Source organism: Gymnodraco acuticeps, unplaced genomic scaffold, assembly GCF_902827175.1.
Source record: "Gymnodraco acuticeps unplaced genomic scaffold, fGymAcu1.1, whole genome shotgun sequence".
Taxonomy (NCBI): Eukaryota; Metazoa; Chordata; class Actinopteri; order Perciformes; family Bathydraconidae; genus Gymnodraco; species Gymnodraco acuticeps.
This window is the reverse complement of record NW_022992232.1, coordinates 874,772-890,226: the sequence shown is the minus strand read 5'-3', so window position 1 is coordinate 890,226 and position 15,455 is coordinate 874,772. Positions and strand designations below refer to the sequence as shown.

General features: G+C 43.2%; 1 protein-coding gene across 9 annotated transcripts in view; it reads left to right on the top strand.

Annotated features, from left to right (window-relative positions):
* LOC117539835 (RNA binding protein fox-1 homolog 3-like) overlaps positions 1–15,455 on the top strand; it is a 440,361-nt gene that overhangs the window by 322,959 nt on the left and 101,947 nt on the right. The gene's annotated exons all lie outside the window — the stretch shown is intronic.

The window sequence follows — 15,455 nt, the reverse complement described above, 5'->3', positions numbered from 1 at the left end:
TGGTCAACTGCTTAGAAACGTGTTGGAAATGTCCCTCCCCTTAGCATTTAATGTACAAAGAGTTGGAGCACTATCCAATAGAAGCACGAGTGTTACATAGTGATGTAAACAAAGGAGTCCAATAGCCGCTTTCACACCAAGTACTTTGCCCTACTTAGTGCCCAACACTTAGTGCCAGCACTTAGTACCCCCATGGTACAGATCGCGTTCACACCGGAATAAGTTCCCTGAGGGAAGATTAGGCAAATGAAGCCGCTGACGTCAACTTCTTCGGAGGAGGAGGAGGAGGGAGGAGAGGAGGAGGAGGAGAGGAGGAGGGGAGGAGGAGGGGAGCAGGAGGAGGGTCGGAGGAGGAGGAGGAGGAGAGGAGGATGATGAGGAGAGGAGGAGGACGGAGGAGGAGGAGGATGAGGAGGAGGGGAGGAGGAGGAGGAGGTAGGAGGAGGAGGAGGAGGAGGAGGAGGGCGGAGGAGGAGGAGGCGGAGAGGAGGAGGAGGAGGAGGAGGAGGAGGAGGGGAGGAGGCGGAGGCGGCGGAGGAGGAGGAGGATGCGGCGGATGAGGAGGAGGATGCTTCTTATTCGTCGTGGACTGTCTTATTATTATTAATTCTCTATTCTTCTTATGCTTCTTCTTTCTTCTTCTTCTTCTCTTCTTCTTCTTCTTCTTCTTCTTCTTCTTCTTCTTCTTCTTCTTCTTCTTCTTCTTCTTCTTCTTCTTCTTCTTCTTCTTCAGAATACGGCCTCTTTAATTAAATGTAGCTTCATGGCAACAACTTAAAACAAATAAAAATGTTGTACTTGGCAGCAGTGGAAGCCCGTCTTAAGGATTAATGATAAACGTCTATCACTAATTGTCGAAGGGAAATGGAATGTTTGCTCTACACTCACTGGTGCTGCGATGCGAGAGAAGAGATTATTGTGCGAGTCATAAAACCACGAGGATCACAGAGCACATTTTCCTAAAGAAAAAATAAATTCATCACAGCACTTTTTCTTCCCGTTAATTACCCTCCTTCTAAGCGGGTCGCAAGTTTTCATCAATGTTTATTATTGATTAAATATGTCACTGGAGCTGTCATTTATGAGTCGGGAATTACTGTTGATTGGTGCACAAGGGTTGCATATAATTGGGTTACATTAAATAGATAATTCAGCTGATCTCATAAATGTCTAATGTGAAGGCTTGTTTGATTATCAATTAATGTCAAATGGAGATGCAAGAGGCTGTTAAGATGCCTGTGCTGCGACTGAATCTCTCCCTACTATCTGTACTAGGTATATGTGTGTATCTTTATATATATGCACTAATGAATTCAAAGAAATACTCAAGCATGCATTCACTGACATGTGTCGTAGCCAGTAAACAAGTCTTTGAAGGATGCAACAAATGAGAAACATGACAGCTGACAGAGATCTGGCTTTCAATTAAACAGAAAGTGTTGCTGTTTTTCTGTTCTTATCAGTCATATCGAGTGTGGAGGAAGACAAATATAATTAAACTGATATTTTCATCGTTGAAAGGGGTCTCCATGGTCTTAGGAATTGGTACGATGTAAATCATATATTTTTGTATTCTTAAAGAGGCAGTACGCACTATTTCAAATCAGTGTTAGTTTACTGTTGTATAATGTGTTGTGTGGCATATACAAGGCAGGAAAGATCTCTCAAAAGGCTTTACTGTATTGCATCATGGGATATGTAGGATGAATTGGGGACTAAAGGTCAATCTCTGGCTCTCCTGCTGTGATCTTCTCGTGTCACGTTTTACACAAATGGTGCCAAAATTCAAGTTACAACATTGTCAAACATTTTCCTTCTTTTTTCCTTATGACATTCACCACAAGTCCATGTCATTGAATGTTTATAATATGATTTCCAAATACTTACCACCTCAGGTCTCACCGTATGCCCTTTTTTTCTGAATGAAAAGTTATTCATATATGTTTTATATCAAATACAAATGTTGACAATTGGGGAGGACAACAAATATATGCAAGGGCAAAAGTAATTATAGAATGTAGTGAAATGAAAAAAGAAACATAAAACAACCATGGTATTATCCATAAAATGAAGCCATGACAGAGAATAAAAGACACCTACAGGTATAACACACATTTGTATGCTTGCGCTAATAGTTGCCCTGCCCCATCCACTACAAAGGGTTAATATGAATGTGTGAGCAGACCACACACCTGCCTCCTGTGGTGCTAAAGACTGCTGTCCCCATGTTAACATCCTGGGTGTCCCGTCTAGGACCGCTGAGTACCCGCAGAGCTCACAGGCAGGAGCAGCGCCTGTCGTTGTGAAAGGTGTGACTTCCTGCTGGGACTCGGGGTGTGGCCTTGTGTAGCACACCAGGTCCGCCCCGCAGTGGTATCAGCACGACACACAGCCAGCTTCACACCCCCAACACTGCGCCCCTAATTACTGCACAGCCCTGGGCCAGTGCTGCCTGCTCCATGCCAAGGTGTAAACACTGCATTATTAACACTACATACAGTCTGCACGCATTGCTATGTTTAATATACTCCACGTATGTCTACACAGAGGCGTTACTTTAGTGGGATTCTTTACGTGGAGCCATACAATAGATTTATTGTTTTCCAGACAGTGAGCTCCAAAATCACCAGATGGACGATTTGCTGCGTATAGTGTAATGTATGCTTACAAATGATGTTTAATGATGTCTTCCAGGGCTACGAAACAAACCATTACTGTGTTCAAGGCTAAATATGCAGGCTCTCCATGTCAGAATGCCTAAGTTAAAGAGATATGTGAAAGCATGGTGTCTTCTTGTTGTTTTCTCTTTTTTTATTGGCTGTCGGGATGTCTTGATGACGCAACGCAATTTATCGGTTGTCGTTGTAGCCCACACATGAGCTAAATTCAAATGTAATTAAAAAAAGTGCAGTTTAGGTCTTAAGGGAAGACATTATGCAGATTGTTAGGTTCCTTCCAATATTCTATATTTCTACAAGATACTGTATTCCTGATACATGTTCCATGTCGCTTATAAAGCCGTCTGGAAAAACAAATAATTGGCAAAGGCCATTGGTGTAGATATCTCACAGTTTGTGCCTATTCACCTCAAATGTACACCTGCTTATCCTGTGCAAGATTGTCTTTTAGGCCGGAGAAGTGCAGGCCACACTAGCATAATGTGTTGATATTAAAGGGGCCCTATCATGCTAATTTCCAGGTTTCATATTTGTATCTACTGTGACATGTGTACATGCTTTAATGTTGAAAAAGCTCATTAATTGTATCATACTGCCTGCCTTTTTTTCACCCTGTGTTTGAAACCAGAGCACAGTCTACTCTGATTGGTTAGCTGGCCTGCTCTGTTGTGATGTATCCTCTGCTTTGAGATGTCCCTCCCCTTAACCTATCACATACAATGTGTTGGAGTGCTAGCCAATAGAAGTGCGGGTGTTACATAGTGATGTTACTGAAGTAAACAAAATAGTCCAATGTAGGCGCTTCAGGCAGGGGGGGGTGGGAGAGAAACTCCCTCTGCAGGGAACACAGGGATTTGAGCCTTTGCAGACCATTGAAATGCACAATGCCTATATAACACACTAAAGGCAATTAAAAAAAACGTAACGCATAAGAGGATATTTTTAAGTCAAAGTAAAGCAATTTCTGCTAGGCTGTTTTTATGAAATATAAAAACAAATATATAACGTGTGTGGCAGCAGGAAAGTTTCAATTCCACTGAGAGCAGGCCAAATTCCACAGGAGGCAGGAACAGTCTCATACTGTGGAGCACTGAGTGTCCTCCCTGTGCCGGAACATGGACCCCTGTGAGCTGGAGTTGATATCACCAGCAGACGAGGCGACTTTACACATGTGCAGTCATCTCAGCAGCAGCAAGCAAATCAGGGGTTGTCGAGCTATGGTTAGCCCCAAAGGGAAAACATGTCAGTCACCAGCCACCCTGCTTAATGTAAGCTCCACTTTGTCACAGTGTTGAATGAATTTGTACCACTGTTTAAGGTAGCAATGCTTCAGTCCTGATCGCTGGCAGCTAGCTCGGTGAGAGCAGAGTTATGACCGATAGCGAGCTGATGGCCTCCTCGTTACTCAATAAGAATAAATTCTTCAAAAAGAAATGCGGGGCTGAAAACTTTTAAACCTTTTAGATATATACTGTATATATCTTATTTTAATAATGACTACCTGGTAGAATGTCCTTTTACACAGTGTATGTTAAACTGCATATGCCTGTTCATTAAATCCATCAGTGTAAATCATATTAGAGTTTTTGAAGTTAAAAACCTCCATATATATTTAAATATTCTGGCTCATAGGACCATTTAGTATCCAGTAGTGGCAACTAGTTGTTTTTTTTACAGGCCACCAGTGAAGTGACGGTTTTTGAAACGTTGTGACAGGGGGGACGAAAGGCGTTAAATGGTTCTAGGCGGGATTCAAACCTGGGTCCACCCCACAGAGACCGAGCCCCCCTATATTGGGTGCCAATTATACAGAATGAGCTTTACAGCCTAACTAGTTCACCTTTTGTCACCGCAATACAAAATTCAATTGAAATGCAATATGTAAAACTCCATCACCACACACATTCTTAACGTGCTGTGATCTTACGGAGCATTCAATTCTGCAGTGCAGTATTGCGAAACAGTATCACCGCGCGCAGCCTCCTTTCATGATGTGCTGCGTTTAGTATAGAAATGTCAATAGCTACCTGTGGAGCTGATGAAGGCAGATAAAAGGAGCGCAGCTGAGGATCCATGTCAGCGAGTAGTAAAACAGGTCACTCCATAAAGGGAAGTGTGTGATTAGAGGAAAGTAACCTGTGAGACTCAGGATGGACTCACACCAGCTGAGACTTGGCTGTGTGTTGAACAGGTGGAGATAACTATAGCGGGGAAGTCCACTGGGATTTGTATCGAGAGCGGGGTTCATTGTCTTTCTGATGACAGAGATGTGAGTGTAGACTGACAGAAGATGCTCTGTAAAGGTGAGATCATCATGAAATATTAAGACGGATCTTCGAGGCGGGGCGGGAGACAGACGGACATTTTAGGCAGAACACGCTCTGTGTGAGGCCCTCCACTTCCTCCACTCTTTGAAAGCTCCATCTTTTATAATGGATGGCGGAGTCTCCTGGGATTGTCTAGACTATGGTGGGAAATCTAAATGGTAGGGAAAGCCGTGCACTCGCATCCTTGGTAGCATGGGAGAAAAAAGCAGCTGGAGGGGGGGGAGACAGGAAGCAGGCGAGGTCTGCACCCGAGCAACGCCATCTTAACCCGAATTCCATTTTCCATCTGTAATTGAAGGAGATTTCTAGAAAAGGAGAAGTGGGGATTATATGATGCTAAAATGCCCTCAGATTGTTATTTCCTACCGTTTCCCCCCTAATCCCTCCAACCCCAAGTGCCCTCAGCTTCTAACCATGATGCTCTCTGTCTACATCCACTCCACCCCGACCCTTCCCCTCAGGTCTCTCTCTTTCGCCTCCACACTTTTCTTATTTTCCTCCCTCTCTCCCCTTCAGTTATTTATGAGCAGGACTTGAAATAGACTTCAGTATTTGATAAAAAGCGTGATCCTTAATCCGAGTTGCCTGAGAAGTGCATTTCATTTTTATTTCCCATCAGAGATTGATGTAGGAGTGGGGCAGTTACCCCACTCTGTGATTGCTAATGTAAATCCATTGGGTTCTGTTGGACATGTAGAAAGATATGGGGGACTTGTATGTGCATGGTAATGCCACAAATAAGAAAGTGTGTGTGCGTGTGTGTTCAGAGTAATAGAAAGGCTGGATTGTGATGTGATTGAGTGAGAAGGCCTGAGATTTATATGAAGCTTGTGTTGATTTATCAGAAGCGCACTTCAAAAGTAAACCAATTATTCTAAAACACCACAATATTTACAAAAATTACTAATTGCAATTCTTCAGATGCCTTTCATACTTCACCAAGGCGGTGGAAAAGATAGAATGGGTGATAAATTCAACATGACAGTTACGCCATATGAGTGAGGCCCCTCGTGTATAAATTCCGCTCAAAGCCAGCTGCAAATTTAACTCAACCTCCTTATGTGGCAATTACTGATGGGTAACATAACCTGCATATATCTGCTCTGTTCATTACGACAATGTTCTCTATAGCTGGCAAATGTTCTTTCGGATCCTACAGCAAATTAGCTCATCCCCCAGGACGTCTTTTTATTGCGTAATCCAGCACTAGAGGTTGCTGCAAAAACCACTGGAAGCAGCCCGCCCCGGAGCCACAGGGTTAATATTTAAAAGCGTGAGCTCCCAGTCGTGTATTGATGATATGTTTTGAAAATTGCTGAGGCAGGCTCATTGTAACTGCTGTCTAGAAGATAGCCAAGCCCCCCCCCCCTCTTCCCTCCTCCCCATGCCTGTTTTCCCCTCCCCCTTTTACAGCCGCCAGATGGAAAACACACTAAAGCATGTAATGTAATATAGCCTGGCACACCAAGGTGTTTCACACTAACTTCATCTGGCCTCTGCTCTGATACGAAAAATATATGGAACTGGAAAAAACTGAAACGTTGACTTTAATTAAATGTAGTATGTCAACGAATTGTAGGTTTATTGAAAGCAAAAATATGAAGTTTTTGTTTGAACTTCATATTATATCTGTTGACAATATGCTTAATGTGGTATAAAACAATGGTGGAAGAAAAATGCAGCACGTAAAGCTGAGCATTTGAAAACAAGTAGAAAATAGGCAGTTTCTCCCAGTTGCCTGTGGCACACTTTTACAATTTCTCCGTTTTTTTGTTTGTGTTCACCCTTCATTATTGTCTTCTCCTGTTCAATGAACTGAAACTGCCACAACTTCAGTTAAACATCTCAGTCACAGACAGCGAGGAGCAATCTGTTGGTATCACCGGCATCATCATCAACACACTTCCCCCCCCACCCTCCCCGCAGAGCTCTCCACCAAGACTCCCAGCTTCCTGCGCCCCCCCCCCTTCCCCTCCCTCCCCGGGACGGTGAATTGTTACAGTACCAGTCTGCAGGATCCCAGTTTTGTTCGCTGCACTCCTCTATGCAGAGCAACACGGCTCCGGTGGAGGAACGCTGGAGGCAGCTGTCAAAGCGCAGGCTGCTGCTGCTCTAGTTGAGCCTCGGCGCCGTACCGACTGATTTCACATTCACCAATAAGAGACGGCACAGGGGGGGAGAGAGAGTGAGAGAGAGCAGAGAGACAGAGGGAGAGTCTCCAAGTGAGTGGAGTGGAAGAGTGTCAAAAGAAAAAAGAGGTTACAACACCTCCCCGGCTCTCTCTTTCCTTTTCCTTTTCCTCGCTGCTTTTTTCCTGTGTTGGCTGAGAAGAAAAAGAAGAAGAAGAAGAAAAAGAAGAAGAAGAGGAAAGAAGGGGACTTCTTTTTGAAGAATTAACCGAAGATCAATCTGCTTGAAAGAAGAAGAAAGAAGAAGAAGGAGACATCAAGTCAGGCTCTTTTGAACAGTTGAGAGGGAGGCTGCTCAGTGGATCAGGCTGCAGTAAAGCTCAATCCAAGCGCTCTGACTCCTCCTGACACACACTCCTGACACGCACTCCTGACACGCACTCCTGACACACACTCCTGGTTGGACTGGCCCCGGCGCTCGGCCCTCTCTCCTCTCCTCCGCCCCAGCCTGCCCACACCTGTCCTGCTTCTGCCATGATGATGTACTTTTGGGTGAGTACCGGATAAAGTGAGGATGCATTTAGCGCTCACGCTGCTGGGTTAGTGGTTTTAAAAATGTTGTGTGGCGTTTGTGTGGCGAAGTGTGTGTGTGTGTGTGTGCATGAGCAGAGCTGATGGTTTTCCATGTGTTTTTGTTGACGCTGCAGCCAGATGCTATAGAGGCCTGCGTGTATGTGTCAGATGTATTCAGCCTTCAAGTGCACAGAGGATGTCGGAGTGCGATTATCACCCACACTTATACAAGTATTCAACTTCTAAATATGGAGCATGTTTGCCATTTAACTCCAGATAAATTGAAAGGTCTTTTGGGGACACATTTTAAATTCTTAGTGTTATAGAAATGTGCTTTGTGGTGTTGTTGCCATCGTATCCAAGTCAGACAGAATTCCTCTCTCTTTCTTTGTCTTTTCATAAATTAGGCAGCACTAAGGCTGCAGAATGAGGATGATTACAGATTGTTAACCAGCGCTGCTGATTAATTCTGTTTGAGATCATGTGTGATTAGTCAGATTGGTTTTGTCTCCACGGTGGTTTGTATTCTCACCACAACAGAACCCGCCCCAGCGCTCGCTGCCTTAGCGTCTACACTACATTTATTTCCCACTAAGGCACACAGCACATCATGTTAATCCTCCACTGTTTTGCCAACTTGTGTTCTTCGCAGCAACTCAAAGTAAATGAAATGATTCTCCAATGTGCCACATATTTCCAGCGTTGCCACTGTAAATGCAGTTAGAGATGAGTCCCTCCTGCAGACTGTGTGTGTAGCTATTGATCGTGAGCTCACATGTCTGGGGAGAGAGCATCTTCTTTGGGGGGGGAAAGTTATCTGAATCCTAAGAAAGGACTTTTTTTTTATTTGGTAATAAGAGCAAAACATGAATAACAAAAGCATGTTAAGCATGCTGTGACTGAAGCAGCCCTCGGTATTGATTCTGAGCTCAGGTTTCTGGAGACAGAGAGGATGTTTTGGGGCCAAAGTTACTCTAAGTGGGTAATGAGCTCTCAATTGAACCACTAGAAAAAGTTTTTATTTTTGTTTCCAAGTGGAGTGGAATTGACAGGAAGGGATATCGTTTCCAAATGATGTCATAACTGAGAGAAAGGGATCCAGCATGTTTTTTCGAGGCCTCACTCGAACTCCGGCTTTCCTGATACTCAAAGAGTTTTTTCCTGTGATGCCTCCTGGGTATTGATGCTTATCCAGAGAGTCTTATGGCCTGTTGGTGTGTGAGCTCTACTTCCTCCACCTGCAGTTTCACCACTAAATCTCCCTGCAGCCAGTAGAGTTGACCACACACACACACACACACACACACACACACACACACACACACACACACACACACACACACACACACACACACACACACACACACTGATGCTGGTTGAAAAGAGGGGAGCAGTAATGCTGACGGTGTGCAACCTGCAGGCTCATCACTGTGACTCTGGGCCTCACGTTTAAATGCCTTAGTTTCCCTGTGTATGTTTTTATAAGTTCATCCATTAATGTTAGGCTAAATTAAAGTACATTTTTCTTACTTTTTGCGGGCGGGGGCTCAATTTAAGAAGAAGAGGCAGGAAACCCACAAGGTCGTTTTTGGAGCCTCCACTTAAATAATGTTAAAAATCACAATTTTATAGAAAACACAAGATCAACATACAAACAGTAACTTACAGTCACTAATAAGGGCAAACTTTAAGAGCAACATATACTTAAAGCATCGATAACATAACAAAGATAACAAGATAACACATGAACATGGAAGGTTTATGAGCATGTGTGTATATATTAAAAAGGCATAAGCAGTGTTCAGACAGCAGATACATTTTTCAGGCACGTTTTTAAGCATTCCATAAGGGCAGTATTGTGTTATGGGGGAAAAGCCATTCCAACCTAACCCTATTTTCATATCCCTTAATCAGATGGTAAATTGTCCTGCGAGTAAGACACTAAGAAAGCTGGAGATCTGATGATCTTTACATTTCTACTCACATCCAAACTAGTGTTTAGTTATTACATATATCTCTAAGCATCTTCAATACACAACTCCTCATTGTATAGTATCCAAATATACCTCTTTCTTTATTCACTTATTAACAGTATCAGGATAAAATGTCTGGTTCATCACAAAAACAAATATTCAGTGTTGTTAAAGTTTTCTTAAAAAAAACAACAAACTAGTAATTGAATATTTTCTCTATTTTGCTTCCGGGATAGATACAGGGTATCAGAAAGGGAACCAAATATATGATTGTATCAGTTTTAAGACAACCTCAATCTGAAAAAAAGAAAGCAAACAAAGTTATTTACTTGTGCTGTTCAATAGAATGTTGCACTGCGTTATTCATCAGATTCATTGGTTACGTCATTTACTAATAAACCCGTAATATTTCACTTACCTGACAATTTGCTGCTTCTCTTGGTTTCAATAGTTTTATGTTTTAGACTATATTTAAATGTTTTTGTCGTAGCAAGCAATTTTAAGCAGGCAACTCTAGGAAATTGTCATTTGTTTCCAAACGTATTGGTCAAATGTAAGGTAATTATTGGTCACATGAATAGACAACAAACATTATTATAAGTTACGGCCCTCAAATGTGGTGTCCCGATTAATTTCTGCAGGACGGGGATACGTTTTTTGAAGACTAAGTATTACTAAAAGAAATGCATTTCATTATCGTCACTGATCAGTACAGACTGCCAAATATTCTTGTGTTCCAACTTTTCTAAATATGTGGATCTGGTTATTTCTTCCTTGTTTCATATCACTATAGATTTAACGCTTTTAGCTTGTAGAGTCTCAGTGTGACCAAAAGTTGTTGTCATTATAAATTGTCTTGCATTGTTATTGCTTTGAGATGAATCCCAAGAGCATTTTACAGGACGTGGATAATATTGTTATTAATTAACCATCAAATCAAGCACTTTAAAGCAAAGCACTGGGGTATGGGAAATAATGACGCACCTTTTTCCAGAAATGTCACGCTTTTAGATTAAACAATTTATTTATTTAAATGAAAAGTAATCTGGAAACAGATTAAAATGGTGGTTTTCTCGAGCCTTATGTGCAAACAGAAGATAAGTGAAGTATGCTGGTTGCTAAACCAGTAAATGACGAGTGAGTTAGAGTTCCAGCTGCGCACTACAAGTAAACTCTCAGAGATGTAAGCATCTTCTCGCCTTTTTCCTCTAAAATCAGCAAATACTCAGCCTCAGAACCTTCGCTGCATGACACGAAAAGTGAAACTGCAGGAGTGTTGCGTTACACTTGTCATTCCAGAGAACAGTAACATCACAACCAGTGCATGATCAATGATCTACCACCCATGGCTGTGTGTGTGTGTGCGTCAGTCGGCCAGCGTTTAGCTTTGAGAGGAGGGTGTGACCGCCTCCTGTTTGAACTGCAGGTGGTGAGCATTACCTGGGGGTCCCTCCGGAGGCCTGTCAGCCGTGCATCAGTCTGGGGAACCTGCGAGCTCCCCTCATTAGAATATTTATTCACCAAGCAGATGTTCTTATCCAGGGCAATTACCTTTGGCTTACATTTCCCCGTTGCCCACTGATATAGATGAATGTGTATACAAAGACGTCCCAGGTTATGCATGGGGCCCATGGGTGCCACCCACCTTTTTACCCCTCGTGTGCGTGGCAGGCGAGCAAGCCACCGTCTGTACTGCGGTGGGGCGCACCTCTAAGCCCAACTGCACCATGGTAATTGGAGGAAGTGGAGGCGACATCTCCCGCGATGGCCACACAGTGACGGAGAGACGGCCCGTATATCATTCTCTCCACCCGGCTGTTCCTTTGCATTAGAGACACAGAGAAAAAGGGAAGAGGCATGGAGTGGAGAAACCATGCATGCTTCTGTCCTCCCCTCAGTGTGATGAATAATTTAGCAGTGCTGGGCCCTCGCTGTCGAGTAGAGATGGTGGTAATGGGGAGACTGGATATATATGGCGAGGCAAGGAGCAATGGTTTACGTTAGACTTCCCCAACCAACGCAGTGGAGTGTGCCGCAGGCTGCTCACATGGTGTGTTTGGCCTGCATTAATGCTTTTGTTTTTATCCTTTAAAAAAAAAAAACAGGACACAAGCAGCAGACGTTTAAAAAACAGGAAGGAGCCAGTTTGAGGCTCTCGAGCTGTGGTCATTAGTAAGAGCGAATTCCCTCTAGGCGCGCGTTCAATCAAAGCTGTTGTGATTTGGTCATAGACGGTGCATTATACTGCAAATTGTATCAGTAGGTTAGATTTTCTTAGAAGATGAAGAATAGCCCGGAGCATTTCCATATCTTCCTTTATTGCACACGCTGCATTTACTGAGTGTACAGCATGTGTTGTGGTTACAATGCATGCATACGCTCTGAGCCTCTGGTGAGGCATAGCAAACCCATACATAGGGGTTTGGACTGGCAGAGGATGTTGAAATTCATGGCGGACTGTGTGTGGAGGCAGAGCTGATCAGCCATTGTGGGCGGGAGGACAGCGAGTCCAGGCCGCCGGTTTCATATTGCAAGATGAAGTGCTTGCGATCGTTTGTTAATGTATTAATTGATCTGTGTCCTCAGACGGGCGAATCAGGAGTAGTGTCACGTAGACTCTTTAGTACTCCCTGAGACGCCTTCATTAGCTGCTGCTCGCCGGCTCTCCACCCCCATTACAGGACGGGGTTGCCACACTTTTTTACCTGACTGCTGTAATAACTTTAGACATTTCTATCTCCCGGCTAGTCCTCCGACAGCCCGAGCAGTTTGGGGGCTTAACATCAAATGCGAGGTGCTTCTTTGAAAGGCTTATACTGCAGGTGATTCACTCCAGGGGTGTCACATGCCGTTGTTTTGTCTGCCGGTTGTTGCTCTCCTTTTCTTTTAAGTTTCAGAAACGGCTGTTGCAATCAGTCATTAATTTATCGCTTAATGTTTTATAATCTGGAAGGCACTCTTGCCTTTGTAGCTGAGCTGATGTAATAGCTACAAAGCCGAGCTAAGGAAGCAGTGGAGTCAGAACATCCAGGAAACGTGTTATCTGTTTAACCACTAAGACCAATGAGATTCAAGAAACTTCATCAGGTTTACATATCTTTCCAGTGGAATTCAAACAACGAGGAAGATCAATCCCAAGTAAATCAGGGTGCATTTCTTATATTTTGAACAACCTATAGGCCCTACCCTTTTTTTTGCTCTGTGGGATCATTAGCAATCTGAAGCTTCAACAATAATTCTGTCAGCTTTCGGTCTCATCCCCTTGGGGCTAATGGGTCTAAAGCCCAGCTAATTGTGATTAGACTCTGACAGCAGGTTTTACTTGGAAGGTTTTCACACCACAGTCCTCTTTGATATTAGCTGCACAGCTGATAAAGAGATTAGATACAGGAGAAGAGAGAATGGAGAGGAGCGGAGGCAGGGGAGAGGGGGGGGTTGGGGTGTTCTTAAACTACAGAAAGACACCTACACGGGGGAAATCACTGGCAAGTTTAGCAGAGGAAAATAGATCCGGACGCAGTAAAAGCCTTGCGCTCGCTTATTGCACCTGCTATCATTAGCGCTTCTGTACACATGGTCAGCCTCCCAGGGAAAAGTCATTATCCAGCTGTGCCGTTATTTTTCTGCTGTTTTCTCCTAGTGGAGTGTGACTTCAGGGCTATAGCCAGCGCACCATTTAATGCCTCCAACACAATAAAGGACTCTAGCCTTAATGATGTGGGATTGGATGGCCATGCCTCAGGTTGTCCAGGGGCTTGTGAGCTGTTACTACGAGCGGCCATTTTGCCTCGCCACAGTCGAGGCTCCGTGTCAATTTAACTCCAGCCATTCCAGAGGAGGCAAAAAATAAAAATCCCATTTAATGATTAACGCGGCCGTGTTGTTTAAAGGGCTCTCTCTTTCTCCCTGAGAGTGCAGCTCCAACATAAAAACAAGAAGGAGCCGGTGGAGTAGTAGGATGGCGAAGAGCCAGCGCACGCCAACTCGCCAAAACACAAGAGGATATTGTCTGTTTCTCTCACGTGACTGAGAGAACAAACCCGGATGAGTGTGATTATGCTTTAAATGTAAGCGAAGCAGACATTTTACATCTTGCTAACTCGGAGAATAAAATATTAAAACGACGGCTTTTCAACAAACGACGATCCACAGAAAAACTGGAGCGTGGGTTCAAAGATTTTGCCCCAAATTCCATGACATCTTAAAGCTATAAATAGACAAAGGCATGGAGCATTGACAGTAGGACAACAAGTCAGTTTCAGGATCACAGCATGTGTCATTTAAGACTTGGAGGAGCAGAAGACTTCTTGGCCTAAAAATGTCCCCATTCAGCTGATCTAAAGAAAGAAATGGCTTCTCTCAGCACTGTTTTTTTGTGCAGAAGTTTCCTTTCCCTATCCTCTTTCAGCTCAAATTGTACTTAAACAGAAGTATCTGTCTCAGTGAGCTTTTCCGTTGCCAAAATGCCATTCCGCAGTAATTATTTTTCGCAGTCTTATTTATTTAACTTTTTTGCGGTCGGCCTGTTGCGCTGCCAGTAACTCCAAAAGTCTCTCATGGCAGTCCTGCAGTGTTGCAGCAGAAGGCGTGTGCATCGCTAACACGCCTGTGCCATAGATATGCCCTGAAGTGTCAGCTCTCACATAAGGAAAATATTGGAGGAGAAGCCCCTGCAGGAGCAGCAGCAACATATCCACTGGCAACCTGCCACGCATGATAAGAAAACCACTTCTGCCCTCTCTCACAGCAACAAATGTAATTTGTGCGCTTTCCACTATTTTATACTCAGTTACTCAAATTGAATCGTCACATTGCACTGTTTAAAATTCAGAACCAAAAATGTGCAGGCATTAGGGTGGAGTGGTTGTTTTTAATATAACTGCTTTGAGATTGAAAGCTATGGATTACAATTGTCATTTTGGCAGCAGTGTATACTCTTAAGGGGGATCTACTAGCAGCAATTATATATGTAGTATTTATCCATGTGTTTTCATTAGTGCATAATCATCTGATGTGTTTTCCTTACCTTAGAAAACCCTTTTCCAACCCTTTACAACTAGGGAGATAATAGTCTTCCAAGATGTTGAACCGCCATATTAGCTCAAAGCAGAGAAACCAAACTCTGGCTCTGAATTTGTCTTTTGCGTTGGTTTGTACTACCGTAGTTCTCCGACAGTGTTTTTGCGAAAATTGTGATTTCAGAGATTCATTTTCATTGCTCCTCAAGTTGTGATATATTAAGTGTGGCCTTAGCGTGGAGAAGGTCTACGGCGTCACCCAGTTTGACACTTACTAGCTTGTTATCGCAGGCCTGTAATGGGAGGGGTGAAAAGGGAGTCATTCGATTGGTTGCAATGCACAACCGCAGCTCGCCAAACTGACGCACTGTCCCTTTAAAATCGTACAAGATTTGTAGAATCAAATCAAAAACAGAGCCTACAGTAAATAAATGTCCACGTCTTTTACTTTTCAAACTATATTGACATACACACAGTATCACTGTATGGAATAATTAAGTATTGTGTAGTTCATAATAAACAAATAAAAAACATTGACATGACATATATACTGTAAGCAAACTAATTTGCACACGGCCTTAGCTACTATTAAAGCACACCAGTGGTATGCTGTCTTTATAAATGCAACACAAACAAAGCGTTATTAGGGAATTATACCATACATGCTGCATTGTAATTTAAAGGTAACACATGGTGTAGATTTAAAAAGCTGATACTAGTATTTTGAAAGTTAAATTCTCTTTTCTAATAAGCTAGA